Here is an 11,279-nt window from a genome sequence, read left to right on the forward strand (position 1 = left end):
ACAAGAGGTACATGCGGTTGAAGTTTCTGCTGGAACTGACGTACTAGGAGCAGCTGCTCCTTTGGCCCCAGTGGCACGGCAACTTTGGAGCACACTGAGGGCGTTTTATCCGGTAAGTACGGATTCTAGCCTTTTAAAGGACATCCTAACCGTCGTTAGGATCTGACCAGCCCTTCCTCCCTGTCAGAAGTAAAGGCCTGCGTGTGTTTGTTTGTCTGAATGCGGTTGAAGTTTCTATGTATCTGTATGTATGTAACTGTATGTAACTGTACGTATGTATGTGTCGTTTGTAACTAAACGTTCTTCTGTGTGAATTAATTAATTTGGTTAAAATTATTGTTCATGGTTTCAAAATGATCATTTGTTTTGGGAGAACTGCAGCTCCGTAATTCAAATGACATATTAAGCATGGACTAGGTTAACAAAAAGGTAAAAGTAAAAGAGAGATTTAAATAACAAAGTTTGTTTTTTAACATTAAATATCTGGCCAAATTAAATTGTTACACTGAGATATGCTAACGTGTCTTAAACAGAAAATATCCCAGGGCTATAGGAAATACTTGGGACTGGGGATAAAGTTTTTTTTAGTTTGGAGCTTAATTATGCAATACAGCAACCAGAGGCGTTGGGGTGTATTCAGTTATGCTATTAGATTGCGTTTGGCTTGTGTTTGTCAATGAATTCATGACAGCTGAAATAATAACAGAATAAAAGCTTTTATATTGTAATTTTAGAACATTAATAAAATGGCAAACAGCATATGGGGAGCATATGGGAGAATGTTTGGGAGAAATGGAACCGGATGGGATATGTTTAAGGGGAGATTTTTAACTAAGGATTTTACAGCTGCCTAAAAAGAAGAATTTAAGAGCATTAAGATATACATGATTTTTGATTTAAATAGATGAGACAAACTGTGCTTTAAACAAACTGTATGGGACTAAATATGGTTGCTTTTCTAAGGGTTCTGTATTAATTTACTTTATTTCTTTTTACTGGGGATTTGAATGCAGCTAATGAGAAATTTAGAGAAGTGTCAAGATATCACAAGGCCACATTAAGCATGTCATCGGTTACAAAAGCATCTGATGTTATTAGTTATGCTGAGCTGAGGCAAGCCTCAGAGGGACAGTATAACCTGAGAAGGACAATAGATATGATAAACAAATCTGACCATGATGTAAACATCTGAATGTTATGGCAAGGCTGGGTCTGTGTGTTCTGGCCTAGGGGCACGAAAACTATGTCAGAGGGAAAAAAAAAATAAAGCCAGCTTGTGAAGGGATTCACAAGCTGTTTCACAAACAAATTCACAAACAATTTGTTTTTGGGTAGCCTTTTGGGTAGCCTTTTCAATGTGCTGAATCATGGGGAAAACTCTTATCATTTATAGAGAAACACTAGAAACTCAAAAACTAAAAGGGAACAATCATTGCTTTAAAGTTTCACCCTTGACCAATTTAGATTGAAAAGTTATATATGAATAAAAGTATTACTATTAGCAAATACACATGGTCAAAGGACCAGAAGGATATCAAAAAGTTTGTAATACGTCAAAAACCTATGTCATATTGGAATAGACATAATTGTGCTCCTTGGAAGACAATTTTGTTTGTTTTTGTTTGTTAATTTCTTTTGTTTTTTTGTTTTCTTTCTGTTGGAGGGGTTCTGAACAGAGTTCAAAGGAAAGGTGAGGAATAGATCTAATTTCCCAGGATCAGCAGAACAACATCACGTTAAAGTGACACTAAGGGGACCAGGGTTTTAACTACATGCTATTAACACTCTTGTTTTTCTCTGAGTTATTGCTTTCAGAACAAAGGAGACGCCACCTTTCTGCCAACAAGAAGGCTCTGAGGAGACAGTGCTAGCAGTGCGGTAAGGAGTCATAATCAGATTTGGACACTAAATTATACTTAGTTTTGACTAAGGAGATCTTCCGGCAGGAAAGGTGGTGTCTTAAAATTGTTTGTTGCTTTCTGCTGTTAACAGCTCTATCTTTCTGCTTCTTTTTCTTTGCAAAGAAACCTGGTCAATATGATAGGGATGTGCTAACATAGAGATTTAGTCTCATTTTAGACATTCTCAGATGTGAGAGAATACAGAAACAGTGCCGCAGTGCCATGGGGGCTGATCCTTGGGACAAGGAGAAAAAGGTGATGTACTTGACTCCTGCCTAATCCAGTTTTTGATCAAATTTTGGACAAAAAATCAGTAATTTTTGCAGAAGCTGCATAGAGGTTTAATGGGGAATGTGATGCTACAAGGTTAAGAGAAATGTTTTTTTATTAATTAACTTATACAAAGAGGTTGAACTGTCTGTAAAATATTTTGCTTGGATAAATTTTTAAGGGATCAAGATCTGGGGTAAAGGTGAAGAACTTCAAGAATAATTTTGTTTTAGAGGGAACAATGTGGTTGATTTTGTTTTGAGACAGTTTTCTTGTAATTTCTGTTTTGATTTTTTTCTTTTCAACTTATTTACACTACACTACGGATGAAGATAGACAATTCTTGTATTGGACAATTTGATTTTGGACAAACTCCATATTGGCAAAATGCTGGCAGAATTCCTTGTGGTTTCAGACACAACCATTGGAGAAAGAAGATTCATGGACAACGCTCGTCCTGGAGCGATGTTGTGCTGAACTGAGACATGAGGACTGAAAATGGACAACTAATTGCGGGGGAAAAGACAGAGGCATCGGATAACCTTCAATGGACCGCAACACGAAACAAAGATGAGTTGGCAGACACCCCTTCTGCATTTCACATCAGATTTTCCTGCACATAATTAAAACACAAAACACACATTAGAAACATACACGTTGGCGGATGCGCTTAGAAGAGAACTTTCAGATTAAAAGCAATCAAGATTATTATTAAACCCCTAGGATGTTAATTGTTTTAAGTCAGAGCTGTTATTGGCGAGCGATAAGAGGGTCAAACGCATTCGGACAAGTGGTACTGGTCTGGAAAAAAAGCTGGTAGAGATTTTGGGCCGCTGATAAGAAGGATTTTCTTTTACTTTTCTAACACAGTTTTTATTTAAATCATTTAAAATACATATAGATATGTTTTGGAATTTTATTAACCCCACAGGGGGTTTTGAATAAGATTCAAAGAGGCACCTTTAAGATACAATAAGCTTCATAAAATACATCATGCATGAGAAGAAATAGGGGGGAACCGCTAAAAGACATCCATTTTGCACCAAAATATTAAGTTACGGGATGAGAGCATAGAGCGGCTTAAGTAATTATGCTAAACCTAAAAGGTTTGACAACTTATATTGGGGATTACAGTAAGGGGATTACATAGATGGGCCGTTTAAACGTAAAAGGAAAGTGGATAAGAACAATGTATGCTATTACATCAATGGGCGATAATTATGATCATGAAAAAACTAGTGGGCGAAAAAGTTAAAGTAGGCATTACAGCAACAGTTAATAGCATAAACGAATGAACGAACGAGTGAGCAAGCTAATTTTTCAATATAAGCAGAATAAACTCTAAACCTTTTAACCTTGTTCAAGCGAAGGGGAAATTGTGAGCACAACATTTACTGGGTATCCTAAAGTAAGCAGAGGCGCAACTAAGAAATTAATTATTAGGATGTAAAGCGACACAAAGGTTAAGGACTTGAATGGATAAAACTGCAAGTTTAGAATAATGCCTTATTCTAATAAATAACTTGGGTAAATTAGGGATTAAAGCACCAGTGTAAATAGTTTGGAATTGTACGCAGTTACCTAAAAGGTGTGAGGAGACTTAACATCTCTCTGTTTGAACACAAAATAGCACAATAGTTGTTCTTTAACTAAATGTTAAAACATCCAGAAGAAAAAACAGATAAACATAGTTTAGCCATCTATTAACCTAGTGGTCTTTTAGACCAGGATAATCTAACGATTGTCCTCTTGTACATGCAGAAAAGTAATGAGGTCAATTAGATTAGTTGGACATTTGGAATCTGGTCAGGACAGCAGAAGTGACTCCTGGACACAAGATGATGAGGAAGGATAACAGCTTCAACATGATATCAATGCATGAAGGTTGGCTCTGGGGAACATCAGAGCTGCAATGGCATCAGACAGTGACACTCTTGCTGTGCTAAAGAACATCTTGAAAAGGACTATGCATGACTGCTTTGCTTCACAGGTGATGGAATTCAACTACAAGGTTTCACGAACATGACATGGAGAGGTTGGCGTTCAGAAAACGTACCTAGAACACACTCTTGGACTCTTTGGGGTAAATGGGCTCTAAAGGGGGCCACTTAACAGGAGATGAACTGAAAGCCTGGGCTTACGACGAGAGACATTTCAGACAGGGGGTGTGGACACCCAGGAATTGCTGCTGTGGTTTGAAAATGTCAAAGATTTGTCGCAGGTGGTGGAGTGTTTCGATGACCCAGGCGCTTGAAACCAGGTTGAACAAAGGAGACGACGTCGTGTTCCCACAGGGATTACCTATAACCTAACACTGACAGTGAACATTTATGTCTGGGTTTGCTGGGGTTGCCAAAAGGAGCATCGGAAATGACTTTCTCTATCCTGACCAGGTTCACACTTAAAATGCAAAGAACAAAATTATAGAGGCCAAAACAAATACGGACACAGAGAAGTGTTTATACAAAGAATTCCACTATTCGTCAATTTAAGGTGCAGATACTAAGGCTAAACAAAGAATTAAAAGAGGGGCAAGACTTAAAGCTGATCATTTACCAATGGGTAGTCAATATTTAAGAGGGTTTAAAGGAACTGCACAATTTCTTCAATAATCACAACAGACAGTGATTGATGAAACAAAAAAGCAAATTCTAGAATGGGAATTTTTAATCTGCTGGGACAAGACGGTGCAAACATAAAATAAGGATTTATAGATCAATGGGTGATATAAGTTAACAAAACACAGATCCTAAAATTGGAAAAACTGTAGAAAAAGCAACAGTAGTAATAACGGATAAATGACAAGGAAAGAAACTCACTTAGAGTAATGTCTGCTTAAAGTTTTCAAGGATGAACTAAACACATGAGAACAAAAACTAGATACTTGTTAAAGGGTTGATTTACTTGGGGATAAAATTATGCTTGGAAGTATTATCTATTAAACTAATGTTGGAGGACTGAAAAGGGTTTAAAGTCTCATAAAAAATCTATCTAGAAGCAGCATGGAGCTTCTTACATGTTCAGGGGGCGATGTGTTTAATAAACAATGAGTCACTGCTCACAGCATACTACAGTTTAAAGGTTTGTTTCAAACAAGATTCAAACAGGGGGACATAAGATAAAACTAGGGTCGCTTACAAAAGCTGTCTGTTAAAACAAGCAGAAGTGATTAAAAAATCAAGAATTAATGGGGTTAGAATTGCGCTTCGCTTCAGGTGGAGGGCGCATTCTTTTGGGTTGATGCACGTCAAGCTGAAAGTGATTCACAGAACTACTTCCTGTCTCCGCCCTGGGCTACACCCACTTCCTGAATAGCAACCAATCACAACTCTGTGTGGGCGAGGGGCATGCACACACTTCCTTTTTCTCAGCTGAGCTTTTCAAAATAAGACAAGAAGTACATAGGGCTGCTTCTGATTAATATCACAACATTATTCTGCAAATATATATAGTAGAGCTTTCTTTTACAAACTTAAGGGTTTTTCTGTTGGGCTTTTTAGAAAAATTTTAAGTATTTTAGAGCTGGTTCAGTAAGAAGTTTCTAAAAGGTTTTAATACAATTCCTTGTGTGCTAAATAAATTGAGATAAACCGTGTCACAGTAGCCATGAAACATATGATGATAAACTTCTGTTGCAGAGATTTTTCAACTGTTGGACATTGTAAGGTGAGACTCACATGGGAAAGAATTATAGAGAAATGCTGCTGCAGATAACGTTGAACTTTCAGATTTCTCCTTTTATATAAGAGTAATGCAAGATCTAATGATTACAGTAAAGGAGGTTAAGCTAAGAGCATAATAATTGTGAACGGAAATATCTGGATGTGAAAGTGTTTGAAGAAGGTAAATGACAGAAGGATTGGGAGTCTTGATAAGAACACTAATTACACCTTGTTTCTGTTATTCAACAGTAAACAAGGCCTGGTGTCTGCCAACCATCTCAACAGAGCATTTTCCTGGGGATAAAATGCTTATTGCCTGAAAAAGGACAGGACTCTCATTACCATCCAACTAAATCGTTTTTGTCCATGTTGAGGAATAAGAAGAGGACTTAAGAAGTTTGGGAGTAACATGCCAGAGACCTATGATTTTTTTAATGTTTTTTTTCTTTCTGTTTGCCATGAAGGAGCAGTTGCCTGAGAACACTGAGCTGACCACTTATGCGCGAATAGATTCATCTCTGCCTTGTGCTCAGACTGGCTTGATGTTTTTTTACTTGAGTTATTGACGTACAGACTCTTTTTATATCACAAAACTGATTTTTTCCTTTCTCTTCTCCACTGACTTCCATCACCATGTTTGATTTTATGTGTTATGATGTTTATACTGTGATGTTGCATTAAGTTGATCGCTATGGTTTTATGATTAAGAATGAAAACTCTCTGTTACAGACACACACACCAAGACCTACAGTTCTTGCAATCTTTTTGCTTTGTTATATAGAGAAGCAGGATCTGATGGCTATCACAGATCCATAAATTACTTGGTAAGGCTAATTTTTAGATTCAATACAGGGTGTCTTCTCGCTCAGATTGGCCCAGAGTGGGATTCCCTTAGACTGGGCTCCATCACTTTTTTGCCATTTCTTAGAGATGGTTTTTTGTGATGAAGACTCAGCCTGCCCTCTGATGCCCCCTACTGGTACTCTTGGATTTGTGAGGATTGAAGGTGATGGATCGTTGTCCATAGGAATGGAGAGTGGAGGACCGAGTAGGAGGTTTCTTGGGGTGGGGGTAGAGTAGACGAATTTGGCCTTGATTAAGGTACATCTTTAGCTTATCTGGTCTAAAGTAAACTTAAAATAATGTGCGCATAGGAACCTAAAACAGGCCTAGCTCAAATAGTTGAACCCTAAATTGTAGTTAAAATGCTTGGACTGTGGTGTTGAGTAAAAAATGATTCATGCTGATTGATGCTAAGATGTTTCCATTGTGGTTTGTCCGGCCCATTCCTTGGAACCCCCCCAACAGGGGGGGCTAACGGACAACTGGACTGGTTTTTACAAAGTGCTTTTCAGTCACACCAGCAGAGATTGTGTGACCCCAGAGACTGAACCGCACTATCGACTGCCATGGAGATCACAGATGGATGGACTCTGGAAGCCGGAAGCTGACGTGCGTGGATTGCTTGGACTGGACGGAATGACCGACTGTTCTGGGAGAGAGACAGACTGAGAGCTGTCGTTCCACTGGTTGATCATCTTTGGTGATGTGCCATAATGACACATCATCAGGGGGTCTGTTAGGATATCAACAAGGTCAAGTGTAACGAGCTGTTTATCCCGGCACATATCTATCAGATACCACCCCGGAGGTGACACAGCTTCCCTGCTGATGTCACAGTTTGGATGTGTACCGCCCTTGTATGGGTGTGTCCCGAGATCCCTTTATAATGTTTGTGTGATGAGCACAGGGGGCCTCCTGCCGATCAGGGGCTCATCAGCGCTGGTGTGACTGTAACTATTTCTCTGTCTTTACCTAGGTAAAATATAACTAAAAGCATACTTGTCTGTTTTATGCGTCCTACATTCAAGGTAATAAGTAAGTGGGGGTCGCCTGACTGGGTAAAACGAACTGGGTCCACCGAGGGTGCTTCACCGTAGACACAGCACGGTGAAACAGTAACAAAACTTAGGAGTTTTTCTGTTGGAGTTTTTAGAAAAATATGAAGTATTTTAAGGCAGGTTCAGCAAGAAGGCTCTGAAAGGTTTTAATACAATTCTTTGTTGAGACTTAGTGTGTTAAATGAGTTGAGATGAACCTTCACACAATAGCCATGAAACATATAAGATGATAAATGTATGATGCAGAGAACTTTCAACTGTCAGACATTCTAAGATGAGACACACGTGGGAGAAATTTGGTTAAGAGTTACGGAGATAAACTGCTGCTGATAAAGTTGAGCTTTAAGATTTTTCCTTTTAATATAAGAGTAATGCAAGATCTAATTCTTACAGTGCAGGAAGTTAAGCTAAGAGCAAAATAGTTGTGAGCGGGAATATCTGGATGTGAAAATGTTTGAAAAAGGTAAATGATACAAGATTGGGAGTCTTGATAAGAACACTAATTTCTGTTCCTCAACAGTAAACAAGGCCAGGTGTCTGCCAATCATCTTCACAGAGCATTTTACTGAGAATAAAATGCTTTTTGCCCGAGCCAGGACTGAACACTCATTACCATCCAACTAAATCATTTTGTCCATGCTGAGGAACAAGAAAAGGACTTAAGAAGTTTGAGAGGAACACACCAGAGAAATATATATGTTTTTCCTTTTTCTTTTCTTTTTTTTTGCAACGAAGGAGCAGTGTCCTGAGAACCCTGAGCCGACCAATTATGCTCAAATAGATTTATGTTTGCCACGTGCTCAGAATGGCCTGACGGCTTTTTGCGTTATTGACTCTTTTTATATCACAAAACTGTGTTTTTTCTTTTCTCTTTTCCACTGACTTTCATGTTTGATTTTATGTGTTATGACGATTATACTGTGATGTTGCATTATGTTGATTGTTATGGGTGTATGATTAAGAATGAAAACTCTCTGCTACAGACACACACACCAAGATCTACAGTTCTTGCAATCTTTTTGCTTGATATAAAAAGTACCAGGATCTGATGAGTATCAATTCAATTCAATTCAATTTTATTTATATAGCGCCAAATCATGAAACATGTCATCTCAAGGCACTTTACAAAATCAAGTTCAATCATATTATACAGATTGGGTCAGGTTATACAGATTGGTCAAAAATGTCCTATATAAGGAAACCAGTTGATTGCATCAAAGTCCCACCAAGCAGCATTCACTCCTGGGGAACCGTAGAGCCACAGGGAGAGTCGTCTGCATTGTACATGGCTTTGCTGCAATCCCTCATACTGAGCAAGCATGAAGCGACAGTGGGAAGAAAAATCCCCATTAACGGGAAGGAAAACCTACGGCAGAACCGGGCTCAGTATGAACGGTCATCTGCCTCGACTGACTGGGTCAGGCTGGTAATTTATTAAACTCATCTTGATCAAGAGATGGTTTCTTAAGTAAAGGTTTAATAACAGCTACTTTAAAAGCCTGTGGTACATATCCATTTACCAAGGATAGATTAATCATGTCTAAAATAGGACCACTGATCAGAGGGAATACCTCCTTAAACAACTTGGTTGGGATTGGGTCTAACATACAGGTAGAAGGTTTAGATGAAGCTAAAATTTTAGATAGCTCAGAAAGCTCTACTGCTTTTAAACAGTTCAGACACTGCGCAGGTTCTAAGGATTCCTCCAATGCTGCCTCATTTACTGAGGACGAGGTAATCATGTTTGGGAGGATACCAATTATTTTATTTTTAATGGAATAAATTTTATTTATGAAGAATCCCATAAAATCATTACTGCTAAGAGCTAAGGGAATGGATGGATGAACAGAGCTGTAGCTCTGGGTAAGTTTGGCAACTGTACTGAAGAGAAATCTAGGATTATTCTTATTCTCCTCAATTAATGATGAAAAATATGCTGCTCTAACTCTGCGAAGGGTCTTGTTATACAACAATAGACTGTCCCTCCAGATTAGGTAGGATTCCTCTTGGTGTGTAGAGCGCCATTTTATCTCCAATTTCCTAACATTGTGCTTCAAGGAACGCAGCTCTGAATTAAACCAAGGAGCCAGCTTCCTGTGAATAATCACCTTCTTTTTCAAGGGAGCTACATTGTCTAATGCAGAACGCAATGACGAAGTCACACCGTTTACAAAGACATCTATTTGTGAATTGGAAGAAACAACATCGCTGCCATCTACAGGGCATTTCTGCAATACGGAGGATATTAAAAAGGGGACAGACTCTTTAAGTTTTGATACAGCATTATCAGATAAAGATCTACTATAATGGAACCCTCTTTTGGGGGTGGAGAACTCAGTTAGATTAAACTCAAATGTTATTAAAAATGATCAGATAGGAAAGGGTTGTGAGGAAATACTGTTAATTCTTCACAATCCATGCCATATGTCAGCACAAGGTCTAAAGTATGGAGCCAAGAGTGCGTCGGTTTATGCACATTTTGAGCAAAACCAAATGAATCTAGGATAGTTTTAAAGGCTACACTAAGGTTATCACATTCTGTGTCAACATGGATGTTAAAATCACCCACTATAATAACCTTATCAGTATTTAACACCAAGTCAGATAAGAAATGTGTAAGGGCCTGGTGGACGATACAAAACAACAAACAGAAGAGGTTTTATTGCTTTGCAGTTTGGATGAGGGAAAGTGAGGGTTAAATGTTCAAAAGAACTGTAGTTATTAATTGGCCTGGGACTAATTAATAAATCAGACTGAAAGATGGTTGCCACTCCTCCTCCTCTTCCCACAGATCTGGTAATGTGGAAATTTGAATAATTGGAGGGAGTTGACAGTTGCGACAGACTGGCGACCTGTCCAGGCTGTACCCCGCCTCTCGCCCAGTGAACGCTGGAGATAGGCACCAGCAACCCCCGCGACCCCATGAGGGATAAAGCGGTTTGGAAAATGGATGGATGGATGGATGGAGGGAGCTGACTAATTTATACTAACGTAGTCCTCTTGTAGCCAGGTTTCTGTGAGACAAAACAAATCAATCTGTTTATCAGAAATCAATTCGTTTACTAACAAAATCTTTGGAGGGAGAGACCTTATATTTAATAGACCACATTTAATTGTTTTATTTTTAGGTTCAAGGTGAACCGTATAGATTTTATTAGGTTTTTATGATTTGTTCCTTTTAGATAAGTTTTTGATCCGTTAAGTTTTGGCCGTGGGAAAGACACCTTCTCAATAGGATAATGGATGGGTAACAGTACAGAAGCTGCAGAGAGGTGTGTTAAACTACGGCTCTGATATCACAGATCCATAAATTACTCGGTAAGGCTATTTCAATCTGAAAAACTAACAGAAAAGAAATGGCAATTAGAAGGATTTTATTGACACAATATTTTAAGTCTTTGGCGCTCAGAGCTCGGCAGGAACATTATTGCTGAATTATACTTTAATATGCATAAGTAGATGTATGAGAACAGGGATGTTCCCCCCAGGTCTAAAACTGGTGGTGGAGTGGAGATAGAATAAGTTTGTTCAGTCCATATGGTGAT

The sequence above is a fragment of the Fundulus heteroclitus genome, chromosome 5, assembly GCF_011125445.2.
Source record: "Fundulus heteroclitus isolate FHET01 chromosome 5, MU-UCD_Fhet_4.1, whole genome shotgun sequence".
Taxonomy (NCBI): Eukaryota; Metazoa; Chordata; class Actinopteri; order Cyprinodontiformes; family Fundulidae; genus Fundulus; species Fundulus heteroclitus.